The sequence below is a fragment of the Struthio camelus genome, chromosome 1 (genome assembly GCF_040807025.1).
Source record: "Struthio camelus isolate bStrCam1 chromosome 1, bStrCam1.hap1, whole genome shotgun sequence".
Taxonomy (NCBI): Eukaryota; Metazoa; Chordata; class Aves; order Struthioniformes; family Struthionidae; genus Struthio; species Struthio camelus.
This window is the reverse complement of record NC_090942.1, coordinates 58,885,068-58,897,962: the sequence shown is the minus strand read 5'-3', so window position 1 is coordinate 58,897,962 and position 12,895 is coordinate 58,885,068. Positions and strand designations below refer to the sequence as shown.

The 12,895-nt window shown below is 50.3% G+C and overlaps 1 protein-coding gene across 2 annotated transcripts in view; it reads right to left on the bottom strand.

Annotated features, from left to right (window-relative positions):
* ELFN2 (extracellular leucine rich repeat and fibronectin type III domain containing 2) overlaps nucleotides 1-12,483 on the bottom strand; it is a 60,365-nt gene extending 47,882 nt beyond the window's left edge. For both annotated transcript variants that reach the window (XM_068942741.1, XM_068942730.1), the window contains exon 1: nucleotides 11,999-12,483. The gene's annotated coding sequence lies outside the window, so the exon portion shown is untranslated. The remainder of the gene's footprint in view (nucleotides 1-11,998) is intronic.
* Between the last annotated feature and the right edge of the window lie 412 nt (nucleotides 12,484-12,895).

Genomic DNA, 12,895 nt, shown 5'->3' with positions numbered 1-12,895 from the left:
CACATTTTTGTCTTGGAAGTGAAACTTACCCCTAAAGTTTCATCTCTTTGGCCTCCACTGCAATCCCAAATCTGTGACATCCTCAAACTTCACTATACACTGAAGGTCCAGCCTCAATTTTCTATCCTTTAATTTATCTCCAGGTTTATTCTGCACAGAGGAACAGGCCTTTCACCTTTTTGGTCACCAGCAAGGCAATAAACTCCTCACAAACAAGAGTGTTCAGTGCCAGAGCCCTTCCCCAATATTTTCCTCACACCATACAACAAAATAGGCTGGGAAAATCCAGCTCTTCTGATCTTCTAGGGTAGCAGCAGCCAAGACTCATGGTGCAGTTCTCTGGGAGCCAGGTCAGGATCTTCCTGGATTTTTTTCCCCCCAGAGAAGAACCCCTCACCCTGCCTGCTGCTTACGTAGTTCGGATAACCTTTTCTCCTCTGGCAATCATGACCAGGAAAAATAGAGCTTTGTGTTAATATTTAAAAGCTCATTTCAATCAGGGTAGGACAGCCTCAGTGCCTGTTTTGGGTTCCCCATATGCAGATCTGCCAACATCACTGCTCCCGTCTCAGCCTAGTCTTCTTCATACCATCAGCTTGCCTCAACTCTTCTCTCATCTCAGCACCTCTCCACCCAGCCTTGCACCCTTCTCGTTTCTCTTCTGTTTCTCCCCCTTCTCCCTCAAGCAGCTCTTGCCAATGCCTTTCCTGTCTCCTGCCCTGCAGTCTCACCAGCTTTTCTGGCTAAAGGCCTCTGTTAAACATGTGGAGAACAAGCCTCTGATTACCATTCAAGCCGGATTCTCATTAGGCAGAAATGCCCCTCCAGGACATCCATTAACAGTCCATAAGGTTAACTTAATCCAGCCAGTCTTGTGTGGTCTCTGCCCAAATTCCCTATTACATTAACAAGTCTTGAGTCTTAATTAGCATGGGAGGCAGAGGTGGCATTATTAATGGAGATGATACAGAGCATTAAGAATAAACAGGCCAGGCTGTCTCTCCCCTACCATGCATGCAAATCCCCTTCAGTGTGGAAACTGTGTGAGATTGCCCCATGGGCAGCACACACTGTGGAGCTGAGGTGCCCCAGACCAAAGCTGAGCTCTGGGATTTTTGCCAAGACTGGTGCAGGAGGAGGGTGGAGAGGAAAAGGGAACTCATTTGCTCCCAGGGCAACCCTTCATCTGCTGTGAAGAAGAATGGCTGCTAATGGGAGGACGATGGTGTGGCAAGTCCTGTTAGGGAAATCTTTACACTGCAGATGAGCAATCATTGCCCAGGCTAATCCAGCCATCCTTTCTTGCTGGCTGTCTGGGAGGCTTGGGAAAGTTGTGCGAATCTCCATTCACTTAGATGCTCAGTTCATGCTGCCATATGTATGCACATAGGAAAATATGATAGACATATGCCCTTGAACGCGATGTGCAAGGAAGGGGTGTCTGCCTAATTAGGAACAGGAAGTGGTACCTGGCTGCAGCTGGGAAAGATGCTCCCCACAAGGCTCCTTTCTCATCACAGAGCCCCAGTACACTGATAGAGCATAAGATAGAGGGGATCTCAGGCAAAGGAGGGAAGCAGTCACTTGTGGGACCAGAGAACAAATGAACTGGGGTTTTGGCTCAGTGCAGATACAGATTCCTCTTGGGGATATATAGCTGATAGCTGGGGGCACAGGGGGCTGGTCAAATCATCCTGGCCATCACCAGTGAAAAGAATTGAATGGGCAGCCTGGTACAGACTGCAAAGTCCATACCCTCTACTGCTCCAGGCAGGAGAAACCATTCTCTGGCAAGGAGACACACTGGGCAAGAAGAGCACGCTGCATGGTAGGACAGCTGCCAGCAGCAGGGAAGCAGTGGGGGAACAAGGGGCATAGGATTGTGCAGTGTGGCAGCCAAGCTATGGAAAGAGAGCTCTATATGGCCTGCTGCCCTTCTGTCACCCATGAGCATGGCACTTGCTTCTGAAACGTTCACTTGCAGAAGCACAAAAAGAAAAAGGGGAGGAAGGAAGCATAAGAAGCCAAACCAAGGAAGCAGGCTGTAATGACAGGGTGTCCCCATGCCTCTAGACTGCTAATTCACACCTTCTGCAACACCCAGAAGGCTGGGGAAAGAGTAGGAAGCTTGCCAGAGGGACCAGGGCCCACAGGGAATGGCATCTTGGCTTGTTTCTGAGGCCTGACACATATTATTCCAGCCGTACATAGCCCTGTTGCGACCAGCATGTCCCTCCAGGCCCTGGCTTTGCAGAGATTGCTGGCACTTGGGGCAATGTTCCTTGAAGCAGATGGTAATATCCTCCATGCCCTGACTCTGAAGCACCTGGCCAGCACTGAGTAGCCTTGCTTAGCAAAGAACCTCCCTGCAGGGTAAGACTGCTGTCTCCCAGGACAGTGTCTAGGATTGTGTTCAGCATCAGCCCAGCTGCTTCCATGTGCCCAAAGGTCCAGCAGGCAATGGTCAAGGCCTTGAGCAGAGCCTAGCTCTCCCACTTTCCAGCACAGCGAGTTCCTATTCCCTCAGGCCCACCAGCCAGTCCCTGCCAAATCTGTTTGTCCAATCTTACTCTTGCTACTAATCCTGTCAAGCCATCCTTTAAGTTGCTCTCAGGCAGAGATAGAAAATGTGGTTGATGCCTTAAGATACTTCCCTAAACGTTGCTCAATTCAAGATAAATTTTGCTTTAAAAAATTACAGTGGGGGGGGGGTCTGTCACTGATCCATCACACAGACTAAAGAAAAACAAACAGAGACACAGGGTGCAGCTAGTGTTAGGTGGGCAGGCAGGGAAGGAGGATGCCACTAGGGAAAGTCAAAAAGAGAGGTTACAACAGGCATGGGGGAGGAGACAGAAGAAAGAAAAGGACAGAAAGTGAGAGGAGAGGCAGAAAAAAAAATCTTCTCCCTTACCATCTCCACTCTTCACTACTGGCAGAAGAGCCTTACAAGGACATGGTGTGGTGAAACATGTCCCTCCACCTTCCCTGGTCTATAGCAAAAAGCAAGGCTGCTGCACTGTCCTGTGCTGTGACCAGGCTGGGGAACAGGCTGCTTGGATTGGAGAAGAGCTCCCTGTCCCATGAGAGGTGCTCAGTGGGGAGCAGACTGGGATCTTGAGTCATGGCTGCTTCAGAGACCAGCTCTGTTCTGCCCCAGCCCCTCACCACCACTTGCTTCTCCTTTCAGTGATGTTCAGGCCTTCCTCCCTGGCCCCTTGCCACTAAGCACCCTCTGTCTATCCCTTCCTTCACATCAAACCTGTCCTGTCATCTCCTCCCCTTGACACCAGTACTGTCCCTAACTCCCCCCACTGCCCACCCTGGCCTAGGTCGCATTTGAAGCTTCAGGAGGAAGCCAGCCTCCCACCACTCACCTCAGTCCCCTATAGCCTTGATTCCTTGAATTCAAGGTTACTCAGGAGACAGCTTCCCTTTGTAGGAGATGTCCAAAGGGCTACTGAAGGCATATTCTTCTTTCCCTGTATCCTCCTATCCCCACAAAATTGTTTTGCCCTCTCCCAGTCCCTTCTAAGGCCTTTTTCTTCTCGGTATGAGCCTGTTTCCTCCCTCTGAACCTACTCTGTTGGAAGACCCCTCACAAGATGGCTGACATTTCATTTTCATTCACCTTTTCTCTACCACCTGGTCTCAGCTCACTAGGAAACATGAGAAGATCTTAACTCCAGTAAAAGTTTTGTGGCTAAATCTCTCAGCTTGCTTTAGAAGAGTCCAGTCCTGAGCTAGGAGCTGACGTTTGCATACCAATTCCAAATGGCTCAAGACATCCTTGTGCTGTGCTTAGGCCTGAAAGCCTTCTCTCCTCTTTCCCTCTCCCCTCGCTTTCCTCCACTGCCCACTCCACCAGAGGTTTGTCCAATCCATATTCTCCCAGGGCTCCTCTATCTACAGACTAATCCACCATCTATCACCCCTTTCCTCTCTGCTTTTGTGGATATGACCAAACCAGAGCTCCAGCCAGATCCCCATCACCTCTGGCCTTTCAATTCTCTCACTTGCTCCATTTCCACCACTCCCAACTCCTGCCTGTGCTGAGTGCCACAGCCCATGCTTGGAGAAGCTAACCTGACACCCTAAAGTGCACTTCAAAATTCCCTTCCTGTTTTTTTTCAAGCCTCCTAGGGCCCTTCCCAGTCCTGTCTTAATAGCCCAGGGCAAACTCAATTGGTTTCAGAGTCCTTACCCAGCCTCTTCCCCTCTTTCAACACTATGCTACTACAGCTGACCCAAAAGCTTTCTCCTGCGTGAGACCTGGCACAGCTTCTCTCTGCCACATCACTTCTAATTTCACCTAGAAATGTCCCATGCCCCCCTGTCACTACAAAGTTGCTCTGCTGTGGCCAAGAGGGAAAGAGCTGTTGAAGCAGAAATAAGAAAGGTGGAGGGCTATTGGAAAAGAGATGACAATATGAGAGAGGTCTATAAAACCACTGATGGCACAGGAAGGGTAGAAAGGACAGGTGTTAACTGACTCTTCCCACCCAAGAACCAAGAGGCAGGAAATGAAACCAGAAATTAACAGATCCAAGACAAACAAAAGGAGGTGGTTGATTGTACAGTGCAGGTTTCAGCTGGGGAATTTTCTACGATAAGATTTTGCAGATGCTAAAATTTTATCTGAGTTCAAAAAGTGGCTGGACAAACCCACAGAAGAAAAATCAAGAGACCTATAAAGTGTATGACAAGTCTTCCAGCATATCGCATCTCAATCACACACCACTGGAGGCTGAAAGAGCGTTCAGAGGAATTGTCACTACACAGGGCAACTGTGTAGCTGTAGTGTAGTTGCCCTTATGCTCTTCCCTCTGGGCATTCTCTGTTAGTCACTGTTGGACATACTGGACCAGAAGTGTCTCTGACCTGACTTGGTAGGACCCTTCTTACATTCCTATGGCTTTCCATAGCCAGATTGACCTGGAAGTGGGGTCACTGGCAAATAGTAGCTAGAAAGAACAATATCATTTTGGTGCATGAGATCATATTGGAGGAAGATGGACAAGGGAGCAAACAACAGAGCCCATTCCAAGAAGGGACCTTTTCCCGCTACCTTAAAGCTGGAAGGACCTCTCAGATTATTTCAACCAGTCATCCCATCACAGTTCCTTCTTCAGGGTAATATCTGTGCTTGAGAGCTAGTCCCCTCAATGCACTATTCCAGGCTTTGAAAGAACAAATCCCTTTTCTGTCACTGAATGCAGAGCCCTTTCAGCAGGCCATCTGTAATAGGGCCAACCCCCTTGTATTTTCTTCCATTTTCCTGACCTGTCTATCTCAGCGTTCACCACAGCCTCTCCTCACTAATCCTTTTATTATGATCTGACTCAATTTTCCTAGCTTGAGACCGCAATGGGAAAAGAAGGAGGGGTGTTAATCCTTCTGACCTTGTTGTCCCAATTCTGGACCATCTGTGACTAGGAAGTCAGAGGAAGAAAGGCTGATCCTCCTGACCCCACTGTCCCCATGCCAAACCATCTCTGACTGCTTTGGAAAGTCCAGCCTGCACTATCCTAGGAAGTTGTTGTAGCAGAGCTCCTCTTCACTCACAGCCCTCCTCCCCCTTCTCGGCCACTTGCTGCAGGATTGCTTCCTAGACTATGTCTCCACCCAGAGAGGATCAAGGAGAGAAGGGAATAAGGTCCTCAGCATCCATTAGATTCAGTTTACTCATTCCTTCCACATCACCTCTCTGCTCTCGCAGCAACAGTGTCTGCAGGTTCACCTCAGCAGTGAAATCAATAAAAGGTGAAAGTCAGGCAAACATTTCTCAGAATTTCCTTGGCAATCCTACATATCCAGAAGAGGCCTCACAGATCACTCCACCTTCACCACTGACCAAGCCCAGCTTGTTCCTCTCCACTCCTTTTCACCCTCATATATTCCCTTGCTGCAAGCCATTGCATCTCCATTAATCTTCCAGGAGACTATTTCATAGCCTGTCTGAGCACTCACACCAGAAAACTTGCATGTGTCCTCAGAGCCAGATAGACTTCCCCACCTTGCTCAGCTTCATCCCTTAATACTGACTTTGCCCATCTTGTGCCACCTCAAATAATCCCTCTCTTTTCTTGGTGTTTACAACCCTCAAATACTTGTAAACTGTTATCATATCATCATCTAGCCAAGCTCTACATATTTTGTTCTTTTAATCTCGCCTCGTAAATCAGTCCCTTCAGCCCCTTCATCATTTTTGTTGCTCTTCTCTGAATTCCCTCCAATTTATCACTATCCTTCAGCTAGCACAGCACCCAGGTTTTCCAGATGGGTCTTGCCTTGGCAACAGCAGGAATCAGCCCCCCTGCCATACACACACACACACACACACACACACACACACACACTTCAGGTCTTGATGTCTCTGGATGAACTTTTATACACAGGTGTTAGGAGGGCTAACTCACTTCCTACATGTGGCACCAGGGAATACAACTCAAGAGCTTATCTCTTAAAGCAAAGGACCTCTCCCCAGAGGGCTGAAGAAACAGCTCCATTAGAATGGATGGGAGAAGACGATACATGGGCAGGAAGGATGAATGGTATCCAGCTGAACACGGTACACAACTACACACACTTGCACACACAACTACACATATGGAGGAGCGAGAGCAAGTCCAAGAGATTGAAGAGGTGCATATAAACACACAGACATATATGTTTACTACACAAATAAAACCACATACAATTATATACGTCTCACACAGGCACATACACAAATGCACACAGACATACATACGCATGGGTAATAGAGATGAACCTGAGAAGGAAGAAATGGCATATATGTACACACAGACTTTGCGTGCACACAGTGCAGCCTGTGTGTACAAGAGGACAGGGCAGACAAAGCCTAGCAAAAAGAAGCAATTCTCTCCCTGTTCACAAACATACATGTTCTCATGCGTACATCAGTGTTCCTAGGGGAAGGATAGCCTAAAAATACCTAAAAATATACAGGTCGCTCTGACCCATCTGGTCTACTGACTGAGCACATGAGCCATGGAAAGAATGAATACAAGCATATGATACCTCGCCTTAAGGCAACTGGTAGCCCGTACTCCATCCTGGGACACAGTCTGCACAACTATAGTACCTTCCATCATGATAAGCTCATAAGGAAAGTTACTCAAAAGAGAGACAAGTGCTGGGGAGTGCCGAGGGGAAGAGACTTCCCCAAGGTCACACAGGCCAGCTGTGGCAGGGCTAGGGGTCTATTCTGCTATTCTGACCCGCTGCCCCACACATCACATTACTGATGACCCTCCTTCACAACAGTATCTACTTCATCTCCCTGCTATCAGAAAAACTGACCCCCACATGAGCCAAAAACATTTCTGGTTCCTTGCAAACATGTCTTCCCCTATAGCTTACCAAAAAGCAGATAGTTATTAACCGTATGTGTGAATGCCTCTACACAGAGAAGAATATGGGGTCTTGACCCCCAGATGCCTCTTCTCACCTAGGGGAAATTAATGTTTCACTATCAGCTGGCTAAACATCACCTGGAATAAAATTCAATGCTAAGGGGCTGAAAAGCAGGCGATACACTCCCCTGACTGCAGACTGGAAGGAACAGCCCAGCACATCAGTTGAGCCAGTGCTGGAGGACGGATGGGCCTCAACTTCAACAGCAGGACTACTTCTCCTCCAGCGTTTTGATCTTGTGCCTATCTCCACAGCATCTGGTGCTAAGCTAAAAAGCACCATGTAGCCACCACATATGCACAAACCAGGGCTGCCTGCAGACCTTAAGGACTCCTTGCAAGAAGCCACACTTAGAGAGCAAACTCTTCTAGTTTTTCACCTCAGCCTGGCTCCCATCCCTTATAATGTGTGCGGGCAGAACAGCAACAGCCCACCCACCCCCTTCTTCCTGTAGCTCAGCCAGTCAGCTGGAACTGGGCTTCCTCTTGGCTTATAAGTGTTGAGTAAATGAGGTCATTTCTCCTCAGCGACAGAAAATTATTTGGTCAGCTCTGCTTATGAGGAAAGCAAGGTAGTTCATCTGAGGCTTTAGCTAGGTAGTTCCGAGCTCTCAGGAGACCCAGAGACTCCTATAATCCCTGTTCTGTTAAAGAGGAGGTCAGGGAACAACAAAGCAAGCCACAACACTAACAGCAGCCGGGGAGCACAGGAAAGCCAGGGCAAAAACACAGCTCTACTAAAGCATGGTTATAACTACTGCCAGACTATCTTGCAACCAAAGCAACAATAACATCAGACCCACAGTTACTGTCACCTCTCAAGTGTCAAGCTTCACTCGTCTGGGGCTTTGAATACAGACTTCTCTGGTTCACAGTTGCAGAAAGCCATCCAAACCTGAGAGAAAGGGCTGGAGGTGAATCACAGCTGTATGGTTTGGTCCCTGAGTTTTGAACCCTCCTTTTCCAGTCCAGATAGAGCACTTGATCCCTCAAGGACCCACACAGCCTGCTGGAACTGGCTCATGTGCATTCAGTGGCTCAACTCCACATCCTCCTTCCTTGAGGCAACATCCCACACTGCCACCCATCAGATCATGCTAAGCTTTTCCCCTGCTCACAGGGTGCAGGGCAAATTCCAAGGAAGGCACAGGCAACCATCATAATTCAGCATCAGGATGGACAATCCCCACCAGCAGATCCCACACTGCTGCCGGGGAAGTGACAGCTTTCCCCACACTTGCCAACAGCCAGTGACCCCTCACTGCCTAGGACAGCTCTGCTCCTCCATGGAGGACAAAAGCAAAAGTTCCTCTGTTTCCAGAAAAGGGGATATTTTCCTGGAGCACACTTGGCCTGCACCCTTTCTGAGCTGCTCCTATCCTAGCCTGGCCCCCAGGCACGGATGGAGGCTTCAAGCGCCTTTGCTGGATGTTACATCCCTTTCCCAGAGCAAAGCACCTCTCATCAGCTCACAGAAGTGTGCGGACAGAGGTGATCTCTGCACACCCTCTGCCCCTTTGCATTAATATAAGAAACAAGCTAGCCCAGGCTCTCACTTACAGGAGACCTAGGGAAAACGCAATATTTGGGGTGGGGGGGCGAGCAGCCAGGTCTCTCTTTTCAGTAGTGGTGTGCTGATATTTTCCGACACGGCTGCTGACAACACTGGAAGGTTTCAACAGGCCCAGTGTGACCACTAGCTTTTTTTCCAGATGGGCTGTGCGCGCTACAACTCTTTAACAGGGTCACGTGAGGCAGCTGCACTCTGCCTGGAGCTGCATCTGGCTTCTGACATGACCCAGGTAGGAACAAGCATCACAAACATCAGCACCAACTATCTTTTTCTTCCCCCTCCCACCTGCCTTCGCACTCTGCCTGTGATTTTACCTTTCCGATTTTAACCACAAGCTGCCCCACAGCAAAAACTACGCCTCTGTACGCCCCTCTTGCCCACGTGCCCTTTCTGCCCTACAAGGAGCTCCTGCTCCATGGCTTGGCTTTGCACCAGCACGGCAGATCAGACAACACGTTCCCAAATACCCACTTGCCTGGAGCTGGGTAAGGGTGGGAAAGGCCACGCATCCAGTCTTTCCCTTGGTGTTGTAGCTTTCGAGGGGGGAGAGCAATGAAGGCAGCTTCATTCCTACCAGCAAATCTGCATGCTTATGGGATGGATGCCCTCCAATCTAACCAGGTAGCAAAGGAAAAGGAGGAAAAAATGGTGTGAGGGGGATGGCAGGTGAGGAAGGGGCTGGGGGAAGGATTTCTAGGCTGTAGAAGTCAGTGGGATTAAAGAGATTTTTTTCTGTCCCTCAGCACCGCATCAGAACCCCTTCGGTCCCTGCAGTTTCCTCACTGCTGCTGGTACGGCCTGCACAGAGCAGGGAGGCGAGAGGGGGGCTGTATTTAAATATATTAATAATGCATGCTCCATGCAAATGAAGCTTCCATTGAATATTGCATTAGTGATGCTGTTAAGCTGCACTTCCCAGGACCCAAGAGTGATGGGGTGTGTGGGGACGGGACAGGGGGAGGGCAATACTGATCACCAAAACACCCCTCATACCTAGGCATAGGACCCTTTGTCCCCCTGCACCCCAACTCCCCCACATCACATACACCCCGCTTCCTCCCACCTCCCAGCGCATGACAAAAGCCTTGCTTGGCTCACAGCACGCAATGCAGCCAGCCCCCCCCCGCCCCCCCCGTCCCCTAGACTCCCGCCAGGGACATGGACCACCCCTCCCCAAACACACTCCCTACAAATAATCTTTGCTCCCCTTCTTCAATCTCAGCAATCCTCTCCCTGCCCCATAGCTTGGTTTATAGCTTCCTGCTTCCAGGAAGGGGAGGAAGGTTGTGCTCTCTAGCCTTTAGGAGAACAGGAGGGGGAGCAGCTCCTAAGTCTGGCCTACGTGTGTGCACTCACTTCATGTGCATACACCAGCACACACGTGCATGAGCCCAGAGTGGGTAGAAAGGGCCCATGGGCTGTGCACGACTGCAAGATGCACGCGCCTGCAGTGCACATGCGATGCTCTCCTTCCCACCATCAACACTTCATTCCCCGGCTGCTTGCAAGGATGTTTACAAGCATATTGTTTGTGCACAGACAGTTTCCCCCACCCCTGCCCCCATGCACAGACACACATGCACACGGGTGCTCTCATGCATGCACACAGAGGTTGCGGGGGGGAGCGACACCAGCACATACATAAGACGGCATTACGCACAGCAGCTCCAGAATATGCTCCCTGCTGCAGCATTAGCAGATTTATGCTGCCTTTCCCCAGCCAGATCCAAGCTCTGGAATGGGAACAGCAGCAGCTGTGCACTCCTGCCTGTCCTGGGATGAGAATGAGATGCGTCTGTTGGTCTTTCTCCCTCACCCCCCCCCCCGCCTCCTCCTTCCCCCTCCTCTTGCTCCCATTCATTCATTCAGCTTCTCCTCCCCCCATCCTATGCCCCAAAACAGGAGGATCCTTATGCATAAAAATGTGGGCATGCTTTCTCTGGTGGAATAAATGGCCACGCAGACACCCTGCAAGCAATGGATACATATGTATCTGAATAGCTGTCCTGGGCCCCTGTGTAAATATCCAGATCCCACCACCCACACACACACGCTCACACGCTCGACAGACAGTATGCAGTGACTCCTCTGCAGCCAGTCAGCCTCCTAGCAGAGCAGTGTAAAAGCAGAGCAGAGATTTACTCTCTCCCAAGCACCCAAAACAGGCAAGCGTTCACGCACAAGCGCGCACACACACACACACACACACACACACACACACACACACACCAGGCTCTGCAAAGGCTCCCTAATGAAGTTTGCAAAGAGGCAGGGAGCAGGGGCTATCAGAGGAGGCTGTCTCCTTCTCCCCACCATAACTGCAAGCAGTATACATATATGTATGTATGCCTATATCTGTATATGCACATGTTTGCATGTGTGTGCATATACATATAGACCTATACATACATATGTAAACATACATAAACACACATACACATACATATACATACATACACATACATATATATATATATATATCTCCTCCTCTTGCAAGGTCTGGATAGAAGCAGACCAGCTGACCCCAGCTGTGCGCAGCAAGCCCAGGACCTATTCAGCATCCTGATCCCAAGAGGGTGCACACACACGCGCACATGCACGGACACACACACACACACACACACACACACACACACACACACACACACACAGAAAAGAAGCACCTTTCTCCAAACCTCTCTCCCTCCCCTCTCCCCATGGGGGCATTATCTCTTCCCCCCACCCCCGCTTCACTTCTCCATCTTCCTTGCACTCACCCCTCACCTTCATCCTCAGATCAGAGACATCCACCCCTCAGGAAGTGCATGCACGGGCTGGAGGAGAAAGGCAGTCCATCCATCCTCCTTTCTCCCCCTCAGTCCTCCCCCTCCTATCTCCGCCGGTTCTCTGAGAGGCGACACAGACGACAGCAGGGAGCCGAGGACACGCGAGGCAGCTGCACAAGGACTGCAAGGAAAAACGTAACACACACACACACACACACACATACCTGCTTCTGGAGGGGGGATCGCTCCCAACTTCCATGCGTGGCATGACAGGGACAAGGTGGAGGCACAAAAGAGCCCTGTCTCAAAGCAACTCGCAGCCCTGCAGATGTGTGGGGTATCCCCCACCTTGTGTCACCCCTCCAGGCTGGGCTGTCCCCTGCCCCACGGCTGTCTCATTCCTGGCTGCACCTAGGGAGCGCTCCCAGCCACGCGCACACACGAGCGAGACAGGCTGGGATGGAGCGGCAGTCCAGGGAGGGCACACACAGCCGGAGGATTTGCTGCCTTCGCCGCATCCGCATCACTGGGGGAAGAAGGCAGAAAGGGCTGCGTTGGCATTTAAAACGCAAGTGATTAATTCGCCACGGGCTTGGCTGATAGGACTCTGGGGCCAGAGCCGGCACGGCTTCTCCCGGCTGGGAAGGCTGTGACAGGCGAAGGTCCCTCTCCCATGGAGCCAGCTCCGAGCTCTCCTTGCCTGCACAGCCACGGCTCCCGTGCAGGCGGAAAGGGGTGGGCCTCCACGAGAGACATGAGCACGCATGCAACAGCTGCTGGGCAACTGCACACCTCTAAACACACACATGCACATGAGCAACAGCTGCTGGGAAACACACACACACACACACACACACACACACACACACACTCCCTTGCAACAGCTGCTGAAGAGCTATACACAACATGCAACAGCTTCCCAGGAACACACACACACATATGCAAGCAACAGCTGCTGGGGAATCTTTCTCTCTCGCTCTCTCTCACACACACACATACACACATACACACACAGACACACACAGAGGCTACAGCCATTCAGAATCTACTCATCTACACACAAATGCAACAGCTTCTAGGAAAAACACCTACGCACACACTTACAAGCAAGTTTCTGAGGA